This window comes from Zalophus californianus, chromosome 7 (genome assembly GCF_009762305.2).
Source record: "Zalophus californianus isolate mZalCal1 chromosome 7, mZalCal1.pri.v2, whole genome shotgun sequence".
NCBI lineage: Eukaryota > Metazoa > Chordata > Mammalia > Carnivora > Otariidae > Zalophus > Zalophus californianus.
This window is the reverse complement of record NC_045601.1, coordinates 130,951,704-130,969,352: the sequence shown is the minus strand read 5'-3', so window position 1 is coordinate 130,969,352 and position 17,649 is coordinate 130,951,704. Positions and strand designations below refer to the sequence as shown.

General features: G+C 42.8%; 1 protein-coding gene across 2 annotated transcripts in view; it reads left to right on the top strand.

Moving 5' to 3' along the window:
• Positions 1-11,482: 11,482 nt before the first annotated feature.
• The window catches only part of NEDD9 (neural precursor cell expressed, developmentally down-regulated 9), a 177,291-nt gene continuing 171,124 nt past the window's right edge, over positions 11,483-17,649 (top strand). Inside the window, exon 1 of one of the 2 annotated variants that reach the window (XM_027601733.2) lies at positions 11,483-11,642. The gene's annotated coding sequence lies outside the window, so the exon portion shown is untranslated. Of the gene's footprint in view, positions 11,643-13,058; positions 13,075-17,649 lie in introns of those variants that run through there. The other variant, XM_027601734.2, reaches the window with a different exon arrangement.

The window sequence follows — 17,649 nt, the reverse complement described above, 5'->3', positions numbered from 1 at the left end:
TTGCCCCTTTCTATTAGATTTTTTATTATCATTTTAGCACGTTAAATCTGCTATCTTAAAAACAGGGCACCTGGGTGGCTCAGTTTGCTGAACATCTGACTCTTGATTTTGGGTCAGGGCATGATCCGCGTTGTGAGATCAAGCCCTGTATTGGCTTCCACACTCAAGGGGGAGTCTGCTTGAGATCCTTTCTCTCTCTTCCTCTGCCTCTGTTCCTGCTTGCACTTGCTCTCTCTCTCTCGCTCTCTCTCTCTCTCTCAAATAAATAAATAAATCTTTTTAAAAAAGGATCCTCCACTGACTCTGGTCCTTCCTGCCACTCTCACCCTTAGAGCAGAGTGTCTTGAAGAAATTGTCTACACTGCTGCCTCCAACTTCCTTTTCCATTCTCACTTGCACCCACAACCAAAACTGCTTTGTCAAGGTCACTGATGACTTCCACATCACCAAATCCATGGGGCAGTTCTCAGTCCCCATTGAACTTTCCCTATGAGTGGCTGACACCCTTGTCAACTCTGCCTGGACACTCTTCGCTGACCGTCCAGGACACCACACACTGGAGTGCAAGTTGGGGGAGAGGGTCAGAGAGAGAGAATCTTAAGCAGGCTCCACACTCAGTGCAGAGCCTGATGCAAGGCTCAGTCTTACAACCCTGAGATCATGATCTGAACCGAAATCAAGAGTCAAACTCTTAAACCATCGATCAGAATACAAGCTGACTGACTTGTCAATTACCCAGCAATTTAGACTGTAAGCAGCCTGGGGGCTTTGTGGAAGGGATTCTTATGGGCCAGGCACGGTGCTAGGTATTCTGCATATACTAATATATTTGATCCTCACAGCAACCCAGTGAGATACATATGATTCCCCATTTTACATATGCAGAAGTTGAGGTTCCCAGAGGTTAAACTAACTCAAGATCTTGCAACTACTAAGGAGCAAAGCAGTTACTGAAGCATGAGTATTTTGGATGCCATGTGAAAAATGTGTATATAGGGAATGTTTTCCCCATCCACCTGGGTCATCTGGAAGTCCCATACTGAGGTAGACCTGCTGGTTTCCTACAGCTAATCCCTTCCTCCTGATAATGGAGCTGGATTGTATTTATGTGTGGGGCAGCCTTGTGCTTCAGGAAAAACTGAGCCCCTTCTTAACCTCAGGAGACAAAATTTTACTGGCCTAAAACAGTTATGACCATTTCATTTGCCTTGCTGTTGATTGGCTTAGTTGGGACACAATTCTGCCTCCTAAGACTTGAGAGTATTTCTGCTGGGAAATGGTGGGGAAAGGGAAGAATGTCTTTCATGGAAAGGGCTCATTCTTGAAAAGAGGCAGAGACCCAAAGTAGGGAGTGTCTTTATTTTGGCTTTATTTATCTCTTTATTTGCATTTGGATGTGGTTGAGAATACACTGTTTAGAGCTATTGCACACACTTGTAATCATGAGGGAACCAAAAACTTGGGGAATAAAGCTGACATGAGACCTTTATTGAAATGCTGAATTAACCAACCTCAACCTTCTTGCTTGGTGAGGCAACAAATAACTGTAGTTCAAGCCTTTATAAGTTCTATGTCTGTGTTATTTGTAGCCAAAGTATTCAATATACACAACATACTATGTATATTTTTCCCCGATAGTTTGTCACCCACTCCTAACACAGTGGTAATGGCTCAAAATCAAGGTTTTGGTTGACTGCATAAAGAATGTTCTGTATTTCAGAGTTAAAAAAAAATGAATGAATTCAATGAATTATTGCGGGTATAGAAAGTTGAGACAGCAACATGCCACTGGTATTCTCTCTAAAAGCACAAGAAGGGGAGAAAAATATCATACCACATAGAAAAAGCCCTGGCTTTATGTAATATGGCAGCACCCCAATACTCTGACACCAGGGAAAAAGCATTCATGCTAAGACCCTGTCTGTCAGATGGCCTTCTCCTCCCATGTAATTAATTGAAATTTGACATCAACTTTTGTCCCTGGTCACTGTGGTCCAGACCAAAAGCAGCCCAGATTGTATTCTCAGTAAGGAGGTGGCTGTGTTTGAGATTTGTGTTGGCACCGCCGGGCTGTGACCACAGCACACATTTTTGTGGGAAATATCAGATGAAACATTCTTCCATCAGGAAGGGGGCGGGTGGTGGCGGCAGGGTTCAGCATGCCCAAGAGAGCTTTTCTCCTTCTGAAACTTGTTTAGACTCATTCTTTCCAAGTTATTGAGACCACTTTTCCCCTTTCAGAGCAAATGTAGCTGGAGAAACAAATGGGCGCAAAATTTAGAAACACCAGAGTCCCCTTTCCAAGTCTTTATTTCATAAGGCCCTATGTGGTTTGTGGGAGCAATTTGAGGTCCCGGTTACTGATAAAGATGATATAATTTTAGAACTTTCAGAAGCCTGTGTGGCCTCTTTGTTAAAAATCAGCAATTAGAGTCTTCAGGTACTGAAAACATTTACCTAAAACTTTTCAAGATGTCCATATTCAGTATTAGTTCTGAGCACCATTGTCTTCCTCTTGTTCATCCCTGGCTTATGCTTTCATTCAGCTAGATTATTCTAATTGTGTTTCCAAGATATGGTTCAACTATAGTGTATGATGCAGGGGTGCACATGTGGGGAAACTTAGCATTTGGAGACAAATCTCTTTGCACCTACTTGCTTGTGGCCCTATTCTGAGCCATATGACCCTACATGATTCCTTATATACAGATTGTGGTGACTCACCCTGTGACCCTGGCTGATGGACCTGGAAAGTGTCCATTGTTTTTGAAGACAGCTACCCATAAGCTGGCTGGCAGCCAATGAGATAACCCAGTGGGAGCCCCCTTTTAGACAGGGGTGTCCAGTGCTCCATAGTGACCAACAGACTCTTTCACATCCTTTCTTTTAGCGAATTTGAAGGTGATGCAAGGACAGAAATACAAGTGACAGAAAGGTCCAGAAACTGAGAGAACCATGGAGAGGAGGCAGTGGGCAGAAACCATGATGAGTCAGTAGAAACTAGGAAGCTAAGCAGTAAAGGAAGGCCATTGGAAGAAGCTAGAAGGGGTTTGAGAAGTGTCAAGAGCAGCAGCAGAAACAGGTACTGGCTTTATTGGTGCCACGGATGCCTGCTATTGAGAAATCAACAAAATCATGGCATCTATAGACTGAGAAGAAGGTGTCAGTTCCTGAAAAGCTTGGTCCTATGTTTTCGGTCTTCCCTACATTCCTTTATCATAAGTCTCCCATTAGTTGAGAATCTGATCAGATTCTTGCACTCTGAGTTTAATAGATGGAATTATTTACCAGTGTTGTGGTCTTAGGTAAATCACTCAACGTCCATGAACTTTACTTGTTTAATTTCTATATGCAATAGGTAGAATAATGGCCCCCAAACATGTCCATATCCTAATTCTAGGAACCTATAAATATATTACTTGATACAGCAAAAGGGATTTTGCAGATGTTTTTAAGTTAGTGACCTTGAGATGGGCTTCTATTTTATCCATGAGAGTCTAATCTAATCACATGGAGCCTGAAAATCAGAGAGGAAACATCCCAGCTATAGTCGGGAGAGATGTGACTATAGAAGAATGGTCATAGAGATTCAACATTGCTGGCTTTGAAGGTGGAGGAAGAGGCCATGAGCCAAGGAATGTAGGCAGCCTTTAGAAGCTGGGAAAAGTAAGGGAAGAGATTCTCCCCCTAAAGCCTCCAGAAGAATACAGCCCTTACCAGCATGCTATCTCTAGCCCAGTGAGACCTGTGCTGGACTTCTAACCTAGAGAACTGTAAGAGAATAAATGTGTTTTCTTTTAAGCCATTAAGTCTGTGGTAATTTGTGACAGCAACAATAGGAAATTAATCCAGTATAGTATTATAATACATATACTTAAGAAAACATTTAAAAGAGTATATGCTATTAATGTAGCATTGGTTATGTCATCTTTTTGAATTACTTATTATTTAGGCAATGAATATATGTTACTTGTGTAGTAAAGAAGTAATGGAAATATTAAAGAATAAGTAATATTTAAAAAATTACCTTCTAAGGCTCAGCCTAGCTGTGACATCATATGAACAATCCAGGAGATGGCTCAGTTGTCAACCTATATCTTCCCTCTTCTTCTTGAGTGCTATCCCCAGGTCTCAATTCCTCCACAAAGAACCACCAATTTCAAATCAGTCATGATGTCTTTCATTTTTCTTCCATGTCTCAGATACATAGGTTAGCATGCAACTACCTAATGATATCAGTGTGTTTCTACACATTTGTTATATGTACTTTTGGAGATATTTAATTACTTGGTAAATAACAAATCCAACAAATATCTATGGAGGATACTTTGCGTAGTCATGAGGTCATTTAGATGAGGCATATTTGTCTTCATTAGGCCTGGTATGGTGCTTTATGACAGTCTCAAGACCTTGTTGGTAGAGCTCCAAATCTACTGAAGAAATTTAGAATGAACACTTTAGAGACATTATGGCCCAAACAAGACGTGCCTGTCTTCACAAATCTAGCAGTCTCACCTAAAGTCTAAAGATCCTTAGGGTGCTTTCACAGTCCACCCAATGTCAACAAGGAGGGCTATTAACTGACACTAGAGTTATCAATACTGGTGAGAAGCACAGCAAATGAGACAGTGAGACTCCTTAGAAGGTACTTGTGAACCACTGAAACCTAAGAACTTGGCTTTGGTGAGTTAAAAATGTAGAACAAGCCCGCAATACCAGTTCTGACTTGAGCAAGAATTTGCTAGTTCTTATCACAGCCAACCATCTTCAGGGCTTTTAATGACCCTTCATCTGGCATTTGGACAGGTACTTTGCATGACCTGATTAGAGAATAATGCAAGGCTGTTTCCCACTAGGTCATTTTGATCCATGGCCGAGCCAAATTCCCTAGACCTCTCTCCAGCCAAAATATACCCCCAGATAAATGAAGGATGTAGAGCAGATTTTTGGAAGTAGCGATCTCAGTACTTTTCATCATGTCTTTATTCATCAAATATTTATTGGATACTGTAACTGTATTCTCAAAAGTTCATATGCATAAGAATTACCCAGGAGAGTTCACTCCCCAGCAAACTGATTCAGCAATTCAAGGGTGGGGCTTTGGGGAATCTATGTTTAACCAGCTTCATGGGTGATTCTGATGCAAGACCTCTATAGACCACTTTGTAGAATGTTTAGTCCCCAAAATGAATAAGCAACAGTTCCTGGCCATCAGGAGCCTTGAAGTCCAGGGTGACAGAGAAAGGAGGAAAGATACTCTGTCCAGGGGAGTACAGTCTTAAAGGAGGTTGCCACAAGGAGAAGAGGGAAGGGAATTCTAAGCAGGGGAACAGCCTTTACAAGACCACGGTCATGAGAACACATGAACCATTAGGGACCAGTGAGCAGTTTAGGGTGATGGGAAGGTGAAGGGCACTCTAGGTGTGGACAACCAGGAGAGAATTTGAGGATACATGGATTTTGATTCACCACTAAGTCATTTCAACTTTATTTCATAGGCAACAAGGAAATAGTGGAAGCTTTGAAATCTGCCTTTGAGAATATCTAGTACTGGGCAGATGTTTACTCAACTAATATTTCCTGAGGATGCAGCCTGTGCCCAACAGTGTGCTAGAAAATGGTTGTCACTGTTAAGAATTGTGACGGTCCAAGCAATGAAAGACGAAACTAAGGTGGTACCAGTGAGTGTCAACAAGATTTGAGATTTAAAAAACAAAACAAAACAAAACAAGAATTTGGTGACAGGTTAAATTGAAGAAGCAAAGAAAAAGAAATTTGCAGTGTTTGGGGGCAGAGAGACTGCTAGAGACGGAATGTTTGTGTCCCCCTTCCTCCCCAAATTCATATGTTGGAGCCTAATCCCCAGTGGGATGGGATTAGGAGATGAGGCCTTTGGGAGGTAATTAGGTCATGAAGATGGAGCCCTCATAATAGGATTCGTGACCTTATAAGAAGAGACACAGAAGAGATGTCTCTCCCCCATGTGAGGAAACAGCAAGAAGGTGGCCATCTACAAAATAGGAGGAGGGTTCTAGCCAGACCATGCTGGCACCCTGATCTTGGACTTCCAGCCTCTAGAACTGTAAGAAATAACTGTTTCTTGTTTAAGCCACCCTGTCCCCATGGTATTTTGTGAAAGCAGGCAGCACTGACTAAGACAGAGACTAAGTGTTTGATGATGACGCTACGAGAGAGTGCAGTGGGCAAAGGCTGGCCCCACCCAAATGGGAGTCAATGAGCCCATCCAGAGGGAGTAGGAGAGTGAAAATGTATGTAGTCCAATGGTGAGACGTAGGGGGCAGTCAGTGAAGGAGGTGCAGTAGCCATGAAGGAGTTGAACCAGGGCTGAGTGGGGTCCCTCAAAGAAAGAATAAAACAGTCTGAGTGGGAAGAGGTGATCAATTGTTTTAAATGTTGACAGAGGGAAAGACTTTGTATTGGCTTCATCACCCAGGATCCCTAGGTGACACAGGGACAACCTCCATGGAGGGTTAGGGGCGGGGGGTCCAGGTGTTGGAATGGAAGGAATGCAGTAGGAAAGGAGGGAATGGAAGGTGTGAATGTGAAGGCACAAGACATAGACTCCTCTATCAGGGAAGTTGAGCCTGAAAGGAAGAAGAAAGGAGGCAAAGCAAGACGGTAGATAGAATTGAGGGACTGAGGTTTAGGGCTTTCGTGAACATGTAGACACAAGGGTTTTGCTTATATAATAGGAAGTCGTGGTGAAAATAGAGAAGGAATAAATTGGAATTCCCTTTTAAGTTGTATTGTATTAGTGGAAAATAACTGTCCAAAATCTAGAGGGAAAATAAAATAGTTCTGGGGTTTTAAGTACTGGGAATCAGTAAAAAATATTTCTCAATCTTTGATGTAGTCATCCCTCCATATGTGGTTGTGCATGGAGCCTGCTCTACAGGTGAGAAGGAAGACAATGTACAAGAAAGAGGAAAGATAAAGAGCCAGCCAGTGCAGAGAGAAAAGTGGCTATAAATGATCAGAAACAGCACGTGGTGGTCCCTCCCTAGGGCTGAGGTCATGGTCAGGAGCAGCACACCTACCTGGGGAGAGGCATGATTTGACTTGAATTTTGGCTATGTGATCAATGTAGGCAAAGAGGAAAGTCCAGAAATTCACTTTATCAAATGACTACCAAACCTTTGGTATTTGATCCGGGAATCTCCACTCAGAGACCAACCAGCTGGACATAAATCCACATTTTTGTATATTTAGAAAACAAAAGAGCAAGAGTCAGACAAACGAAGGAGTCCAGTTTCTTCAACCATCCAAGGCAGCACCGTCTTTTTATTTTTATATTCTCATGAATAAGATGTTGTTTTCAACTTGCTATTTGCATGTGAAACCAGAATAGCAGTTTAGACAGTTCCCTCAGAAACCAAGCGTAATAGAATGGTTTCAGTCTCGTGTCCTGTGTGTGTGCACACGCAGGCTTGAGGGGGAGATGGCACATGTACCCAACTGCAAACTGACAGTGGTTACATATATTTATGTAAATGCTTAGAAAACGACTCAGAAGAATTCATGCTGGACAGATAACAGGGCTTCTCTGTGGGCAAAGCAGGGGAAGGAATTTAAAATAAGACTGATGCTCAAAAGGCACTTCAGTTTTACCTGCGATGTTAGTTTTTTACCATATAAACTTATTACTTTTAGATTTAAAACGTTAGTTTTAAAAAATTATGGGGAAATCAACACTAATAAGATGTTCCCAATTATTTTGGTGGGGGCGGGGAGCCAAAGATGGTTACCATCCAGAAGAGGGATAGGTAGACAGGATACAAGTAATGGAGAGGTAAGGGCTTGGTGTTTGCCAGATGCCTAAATGCAATGAATGCTTCCAATAAATTGGAATCTTTTTAAATTTGCCATCAGCGGTCTCTTAAGAATAATTTAGTCTTTCTTCCTTTGCCCTTCGAGGTGCCCACGTTTCTTCACACAGCTGTTCTGTGAACTAGAAGGATGGTTTCATCTTTGCAAATGTCATTTACCTCCTAATAATAAACATCAAAAATGGTAGTTATGACTCTTACTATTAGTCAAGTGGCAATGCTAGAAGCTATAATTCAAAGGGTTGGAGAATGTGCAAAGAATGAGGAAACAGGAGGATGTTATAGCCACGGTCTGCCCGGACCAGGAGGTCGCTAGAAGAGCTCACATCAGTGCTTATCCCCCACGTGGCGCCAGGTAAGGGCTGGGCGCAGAGCTGCTGGGGGCGCGGGGAAAAGAATGGAGGCGAGACTTGACAGACAGTCTGTGGGAGATGCACAAGAAGATTCCTGAGCAGCAGAAGGGCCTCAGTGGAGCTAACTGGGGGAGAATTTGCAAGGAGACAGATCAACCTTTCTTAACTTCCCCCAGTGAGGCCAGGTAGCTCTGGAGCAGGAAAGTAGACCGAGCTTCCACTCACGGCTGGAAATGCACGAACACCCAGAAGAAGAACAAGGAAATCAACATTAAAGCGTTGCCGAAATAACTGGTCGTGAGGTTCTGGGACTGGGGACTGGGGACTTAGCTGATGAACTGGGAGAACAGAAGGGGGGAAGACAAAGCTGTCCTGTAATGAGAAAAAGAGAAGGTTGTAAGTGGGAAGAGAGCAGAAGAGGAAAGTGGATAGGGTTTGCCATGCCTGCTAGCCTATAGTCTCCCTGAGGGGAGGAGCTGATTCTCATTCATTTTTTACTTATCATAACACTTGCTCAATAAATGCTTTTAATATCTGAGTGAACCAATTCATGGGAATAGTTATGTCACCAGATTATCTTGAGGGCAGGCCCTGTGTCCTGGGGACTAATGTACCACACATGCCTGGGAAAGCTCACAGAAGTTTGCAGGTACACAACAACAGCTACTCAATGGGCAATATGAACTGGATCTTTCTGAGCTCCGATTTCTTCATCTAGAAATGAAAACCCCAAGACTGACTCCTATTCCCGAGAAGGGATGAGGCACACATTATAATACCAGACAAGTTCTCTATTAAAATTTGCCAAACCAACTCTTGGGCATATTCATTTAAATTCCTCAGTGGGTAGCTGATTCCCTGTGGCTAATACTGTATTCAGTCGTGGAGGGAAATGAGTCACGCAAATGGAAGCATAAATACACACACACATACAACTTGGCTATAGATTTTTTTTAACTTTTTATCTTCCCAAATGTTCCCCACTTCTGCCTCCCCCGCCCCTTAGACTCCACTCCATACAGCAGTTGCTTCTTGGACCAAACACCCATGACAAATTCAAAACAGTTGCCTGGGGCTTGGCTACTGCTTAACAGGTAGTTATAAACCATTTGTGGTGCTAACTGAGCCGGCGTGAAGAAGCTAATTAAAGCAGTCAAGAAGATTGTTTAAATAAAAATGAAAATGTAAGCACGGTCTTCATGGGATAGAGTGATTAGAAATTACAGTTGTTTGTTTGTTGTCAGAACTGTCTGGGTTTTGTCAAAATCCTTACACGTGGCATAACCTGCCACTAATCAAAAAAAGAAGAAAACAAACCCAAAAAAGAAGGGAAAAAAAAATCTAAGTAGGAAAACAGACATAGAATACCTTCGTCTTTCCAAGTGGGAAAAAACATTTCACTTGTTTTTCTAGAACAAGTGTGATCTGTGTTTGGACAAAGTCTGAGCTCTTCAGTTAGTTAGCCTTGACAGACACGCTCTCTCTCTCCATTCTGAAGTCCTCAGGCTTGGGACGTGCAGGCAGCGCCCAGTGCGAAAGGAAGCCATGAAGATGTAGACAAGAGAACAGAGTTAAGGATAATCAAGTTGACAAACCTGAGTGCTTTCTGTATCTGAAGGCCAAGGCTTCTTGTGTATTTCTAGGGTGTCACTGACCTAGGAGACAACTCGATAGCATTAACCTTTGGGTATTATGTACAACTGCAAGTTATTTTTTCTGAAATTGACACATTTAAATTTAAACTGCTTAAATATTTAATGGAGAAATGGGATCATGGGAAATGCATGGAGGGACATTTTTGGAAAAAATATGTACTGTTTAGGCTTCTGCTCCACTTGATTTATTATGGATATGCTACACTCTAAAATAAAACTTGGGAATAGGATAATTCTACCTCTAATCTGGAATAGTTCCTGATATACAGCATGTACACAAGAGTGGTGTGTTTTTTTAAGGAAAAGAAGAGAGAAAGAAAAAATAGATATTTTTATCAGGAATATTGCTAATTATACCTATGGATGTAATACGTCTATGAAGATTGCCATAGATGTTCTTGTTATCGATTTATTTATAAGTCCTAATTACACAAGGCATTGAGCTGAATGTTTGTTTCTTTGTTTAAATGTGGCATCTGCTTATGGGCCAAGTATGTCCTTAACATGATTCAGACAAGCTCAACATTTAAAAATAAATGACACGGATCTGAATTTCAGAGAAGTATTACAGGAAATTCAAGCAAAACAAAACAACAACAACAAAATAGACGTCACAAGAATGCAGTATACAGCATGAACAGAGGTCAAGGATGAAGGGAAGTCCAGAGACAGTGCTTTCCTTGTCTTAATGATAGAGCAAGCAAGAGCATCCCAAGCCGCCGGGTCACTGGGGAGTATTGATTCTTCAAAACATCTCCCTCTCTCCTCCACCCTCTCTGTCCCCCAGTCATCTCTAGGCACCAGTAAGGGACAAGAAGTGGGAAGAGAAGGCAAAAAGCAAAGAACTGAGCTCATGCTAATAAAATTGGCCACTAATGATAATGGTAAACACTCATATACTTGTGGCAGCCATCCCCTGAGCGCTTTACGTAGAACAACTCATTTAATTCCCACAAAAATCCTATGACTACTCCCATTTTACAGATGAGGAAGCTGAGTCACAGAAAGATCAAAAGCATTTAAAGGGCAAGCACCAGGTGGTTAGCCTCAGACCATACCACTTGGCTACGACTCAAAAGCACGGTGAGAAGACAAAGGATTTGGGACTAAGTAACTTCCAAATCCCCTTCCCAATTCCCTTGCTCAATCTCTGCTTCTATACCACACTGGAAATAGGAATTCTCCATCTGTGTACCCAGTGTCTAACAGGGTACCTCTTGCAATGCACAGACTCAATAAATACTGGTTAAATGAAAAGATGTTTCATGTCAATTTATAGTGGAAATCTTTAGGATATTTTAAGTCCCGAAAACCACAAAATCCTAATCTAGTTGGCCTTGGAATAGCCTAAGGTTTGCCTCCATGCAGCCTATGCCACTGCCCTACATTTCATTGCGATCATAATTTAAAGATCACCTCTCTTTCTCAAAATAGCAAGCAGTCCAGAGTAGAGCTAGATTTCCCACCTGTCCCTAAGCTACAAATCACCCCCCATGTATCAGAGGAAAAAAAAAATGTGGCACAGAGAGGAAATGAACCGAGACAACATCACTTACAGCAACCGGAAGGAAAAACACACACGTACAGACACCACTCACATTCTACGTGTGTGGTTGCCCAGTAGGGAAATGCTTGCAGCTGCCTTTAGAAGCAAGTCTGGTGGCTGCCGCAAGAGAGAAGCATAATCGTGAGGCAGGACTAAGCTGCCCCCTCCCACCTGCCTGTGAGACAGAGGGCAAGAACACCAGGGAAGACCCGATGAGCCAGCAACACTGGTCCTGCCCTGGGTGAGTTCCCAGACACTCGCTGTGGCCTGAGGGGGTGGGGAGACTCACTCAGACTCTGACTTCCTGAGTTGGTGTCAGACATCTGTTAGTGTTCCCCACTGTTGATACCCCTTAACTGGAGCCCAGAGGGACTCAACATGCCCCAAAGGAGGAAAGGGGGACTCCAGGTTTCTCTCAAGGTGACCTGCAGGCACTGGCTTTAATGCAACCTAAAAGCTACATGATTCTAGTTTTTGAATCATCTTGGGTAGGTGCTTCCTGGTGTAGGAGCTGGATGGCTCCTCCCCTCTTGCTGCCCTCCTCAGAGAGCTCACCTGTGATAACCTTGTGCTTTGGCTCTTTCTAAATGATTTCCATACTTCCTAAATGTGGGCTATCACTTACACTTGATGGTGGATTTGAGTCATTTATAATGTCATTTTCAGGTCCTCTGGGAACGATCCTTGAGGGGACAAGAAACCATGATTGAGAATTGGACTTGTTTTGTCCAGCTCTGCAGAGGCCTTGTCTTTAGCATCATCTCTAAGGGGTTGGGAACAAATTGCACGGTGTTCTACTTGGTCACACTGGGCCACCCCAACAGCTTCATCCTTCCTTTCTCAATACTAAGTCACGTAACTAGTTCATTCATTTGATTGCCTTTCTTCCACAAAGGGTTTTTATCTTGCTGAAATTATTTCAAAATGAAGAACATATACAACTTGAAAGGGGGAAGCCATTCTAAAAGGGTTATACGTTGTTCAAAGTTGTGTGGACGTTGGTGAGCAGTTTTTTTCCCCCCTGTGCCAGTGATGAGAGCTGAGAGTGGGTGCTCTGGTCTTCTTAACCCTTCCTTGAGGAGCACCCCCCTCCCCCCAGAAGCTGGTTCCCACCCAGAAGCGGGTGTGAAGAGCAGTTGCCCGTGACAGAACTCTGGGAACCAGCCAAGTGGTTTTCCTCCTTGTTTCTGTTTCCTTCCAAGTTTGGGAGGAAATTCCTCCCCATTTTCAAGGACATTCCTGTTTTAAGAATGGGGCAAAGGGGAGCAGTGGAGAGGGAAGGATGTGAAATCAGCTTTAAGGTGGTGCTTCATTTCTCATTAATTAGCTAATTCATGTATTTAACACCTATCTAGTGAGTATTCACTGTGTGGCAGCTGTGTTTAAGTCAAAACTTACATAGGATGAAGCAAAATTGATGTTGTCCTGTTTCCAAAAAGTTTACAGTCCAGGAGAGAAGCAGACGTTAATTACTCATTACACAAATCTGATAAGGATCAGAACATATTGTAAGGGAAGCTGATCTCATCTGGGAGGCAGGGAGGTTTCTAGAAGGAAGGTGAGACTAGAACTGAAAAAGGTGTAGGAGTTCACAAGGCTATGCTCCAGGCAGAGGGAACAGCGGAGATCATTTCCTGAGATAGGAGACCACAGAATTATCTGGCAAAATCAAGGTCAGTGCAAGAAGAGGGAAGTGGGGAGTGGCTCAAAATGAGCCCAAAGTTTCAGTATAAAGATGCTGCTGATTCTAAAAGCCCTGCAGAACGTAGAGGTGCTGGGGTCTGATTTGCATTTCTCAGAAATCCCTTTCAACAGGTGTGGAGAATGGATGGGAGGGGGCCACACCTAGAGACAGGGAGACCAATGAGAAGGTGGATGAAGTCAGCCAAGGGAGCATATCTGTGTGAGTACGGCCAAGAGTGGTGGCAGCGGAGAAGGGATTACACAAATTTAAAAGTCATCTAGAAAGGAATATCAACAGTGCTTTGCGGTTGACAGAAAAGGAGAGTGGGGGAGAGGGGGTTGTCAAAGATGACCCCCAGTTTCCTGGTTTGCACGTCCAAATGGATATTGATGCTGCTTGTCAATCACAGAAACTGGTGAAGCTGGTGGGGACCAGGCCCAGGTTAGTTCAGTTCTAGAATGGATCCAAAGGCAGATGTCAGCCAGGCGGTCAACACTGACCAATATCTCGAGCTCCAAGAAGAGGTCTGGGGATCCTTGGTGTAGAGTTGGTAATTGCCGCCACAGGTTCTGGTGATATACACCTGAGGGAAAGTATTGAATGAGAAAGCAGGAGGGTGGCTTAGAATTGAATCCTAAGGAAGAAGCGCCTGGGTGGCTCAGTAGGTTGAGCATCCAGCTCTTGATTTCAGCTCAGGTCATGATCTCAGGGTCCTGGGACTGAGTCCCTCATTGGGCTCCCTGCTCAGCGGGAAGCCTGCTTCTCCCTCTCCCACTCCCCCGCTTGTGTTCCCTCTCTGGCTGTGTCTTTCTCTGTGAAATAAATAAAATCTTAAAATATATATATATATATATATATATACATACATACATATATATATATATATATATATATATCCAGAATGGGTCAATCAGTAGAGACAGAATGCAGATTGGTGGCTACAAGGGGCTGGGGGAGGGGAAAATGAGGAGCAAGGGCTTAATGCGTCTGAGATTGCCTTTTCGGGTGACAAAAATGTCTTGGATCGAGGTAGAGGTGGTGACTGCACAGTACTGTGAATATACTGAATGTTGCTGAATGGTCCTCTAAAATGTCTAATTGTTGTTATGTGAATTTCACCTCAATACTGAAAAAGAAGACTAGAAAGGTGTAACCGGAGGTATCGAACACAGGCTGTGTATGACTTTGGGCAAATGAAGCAGCTCTGATGCCTCTTTTTCTGTATGTAAATTAGGGGAACTAGCTGTCTTGGAATGCTCTGGTAAGGATTAAACAGGACAGGTTTTTTTAAGTTTCTAGCAGAGGGAGGGTGTAGTAAAAGCAGTTTCCTACCTAGATCCCTCCGGCCTCATCAGGACTGAACTAACTTCTTCTTTGTCATCTTTTTTTTTTTTGTCATAGTTAAGAGGATGATTACTCCTTTAATTCGTCTTTCTTACAAGCTGCTCACCTCTTGGGGACATCCCTTTATTCCCTCCTTTTTTTAATTCTTTATTTAAATACAATTTAGTTAATATGTAGTGTATTATTAATTTCAGAGGTAGACTTTAGTGATTCATCAATTGCATATAACACCCAGTGCTCATTCCGTCACGTGCCCTCCTTAATGCCCATCACCGAGTTACCCCATCCCCCTGCCCACCTCCCCTCCAGCAACCCTCAGTTTGCTCCCTAGAGCTAAGAGTCTCTCATGGTTTGCCAGAACTGGACTAACTTCTAACAGCCTGAATCTTTATCTAAAGACCTGAGAGCTTTCTCTAAGCCAGGTAGTGTCACTGTAATTGCTTAAAGGCGATGAAAATGCCCAGAAACTAACTCTCCAATGGGCCATAATCATCCCAGCTCCCTCAGGCCTGAATGGAATAACTCTAACACAAGCCTTTTACCTTTGCCCCAAAGTTTCCACGTGAGCTCAAGCTCAGTGGTAGCTGGCTTGATAATGTGCCTTTCATGTGCCTTCTCACTACCCATCCCCCACTCCCTGTTCCCCACCAGGGTGTCCTGGGATCATTTGTTAAACTACATGCACTTGAATCTGAGTCAGGGTCTGCTTTGGTGAAATTGAAGCTGAGACAATCTGCTACACAGCGCTGTGGACACTTGGGTCATGTCATCTGCTGTTCCCTATTTAATCTTAGATATCTGCATTTTGATCTCTCTCATATCCATTCAGGGTCCTCTTCATCCCCTTCTGAGATCCTGCTTACAGAAAGGACCCAGGTTCTACCATAGGGAGAGCTCCTTTATTTCTTTTTTTCTTAAGCTTCTGTTTTTAAGTATCTCTATATCCAACGTGAGGCTCTAACTTACAACCCTGAGATCAAGAGTCACATGCTCTACTGACTGAGCAAACCAGGTGCCGCAGGGAGAGCACCTTTAGACTTAACACGTCCTCTACAAAACTGTACTGCATCTTACAACAAGCGTCCTCCATTTGCCTTCTGCTTATCTGTCTCCTTGCAAGTCATTTGATCAAAATTTCCAAACTGTGGGGCACCATATGATAATTTTACATGGTACACGATATATAGATATGGCCTAAAATCATGCTGAATCTCTAGACTTTGTCATAGAAAACTTTTCTATTTTCACTCTTTTGAGCCTCTGATTTTGGCCTGATCTTAGCATTCTCTAACCATTGGCCAAGTATCATTTTAAACAAAAAGAAAGTGGGCCCTTGGGCTGAGAGCCATCTGCAGGCAATGCTCGCTAGCTAAAAGTTAACAGGATGGTTTTGTTCTCCCACATCTACTTTTCATGATTACCTTCTATTAACCTTAATGGCACTGGTAATTTATCTGCAGGAGTGGTATAAATTATCTGATGCTATAAACATCTTTAAGTTAAAAAAAAATGTGAGTCGGTTTAAAGAAAAAAATCATGTTACTGATTGTACTGGCAGCACACCCGGTATGCAGATGCTGGAAGGTAGGACTTTGTGAGAAGACTGGCAGAGCTTCTATAGAGCAGGAGCTCCTCAAGGTCACAGGGGCATCTCATTCCATCCAGCACCCATCCTGGGAGTGCCGCACGCCCAGGAATGACGGGGATGTCCTAGGCAGGGGGTGATCACACCACCCTTTGCTGCACTTTTTTTTTTTTTTTTGAGAGAGATTGAGCTTGGGTGCGAGCAGGAGGGTGGGTGCAAAGGGAAAGGGAGAGAGAGAATCTTAAGTAAGCTCCACACCCAGCAAAGAACCCGACAGGCGGGGCTTGCTTGATCTCAAGACTGGGAGATCAGGACCTGAACCGCAATGAAGAGTCAGTCGCTGACCCGACTGAGCCAGCCAGCTGCCCCCTGTTGAGTTTTAATCATTCAAATAAACAACTTCAGTGCACCCACCGTGGCTCCCAAATGTCCAGCTGATGATGGTAGACCATGTGAAACTGACACACCGCAAGGCTCCATTACATACATAGCGGTTCTGCCTCGAGCGACCCTCCCCGGGGGGTTCAGAAGTCACTTGGCAATGGCGGAAGGAGGTGTTGATGCATCCATGTTCTTCTTCACATTCGCTTTGGATTAGAAGCGTTGGCTAATGGAGGTCTATAACTCAATGAGCTTTCTCTTTAATTTTTATAACCAGCTGTTATTCCCTGAGCCCTTCCCTTCCTTTCCCAAGGAAGATAAATGAGGATTAATAACCCAAGTAAATTTCACTTTAGAAAAATTGTAAAATATTGCAAAACATTTCATACCACAAAGAAGTACATGTTATGTAGACATACATTCTAAATAATAATAGAAATAAAACAAATACATGTTGAACTAATGCTTACCTTATCGACCCTTGAAGCCTGATTGCAGCGGCTTACCAATTGTACCCGTTTCTACCCATGCCCCCCCAACAAAGGGAACTGCTGTCTTAAATTTTGTGTTAATCACATTCTCTTCTTTTTCCTTTTAGATCAGCCTCATATGTCCATATGTATACATATATCATATGTGTATGTGCACTTTATGCATAAACGTATTTCTATAAAAATAATTTATATATTATTAATTATATTATATATAATATATATAATATATAACTATATATATTAATTACTATATATATATTAATTTATGTGTACTGTATATGCAGTTTATTTGTGCCTGTTTGGGAACTTGAAACAAATATAATCATACCATACATATTCTTCCGTGTCTGTCTCTTTGGCTCAACATTATTTCTGAGGATTATCCATGTTGATGCAAATAGGCGTTGATGAGTTATTTTGATGGCTGTACAGCGTTCTTTTGTGTAACATATGACCATCTATCATTTCTATCCATTGAGAGTGCTAGGTAATTGCGAAAGATGGAGGCTCAGAGTATAATTTCAGGAAGGCACAGTGCTCCCCAAATTTCCCCCTCTCTCGTGCACAAAGTATGACCAGCAGAGGTGTGAAGCTTTGCTGCATGTTAGAAACAGGTTTTCACTGGAGATAAGAGGTAAATGAAGTAGAGAATTGAGGGCCAGAAGGAAAAAGACATCAAAGGAGGGAAGGGGCTTTAAGTGGAAGGAAGAAAGAGATAAAAATGACTCTCAGGGATAAAACATAACTCACACATGAGAAC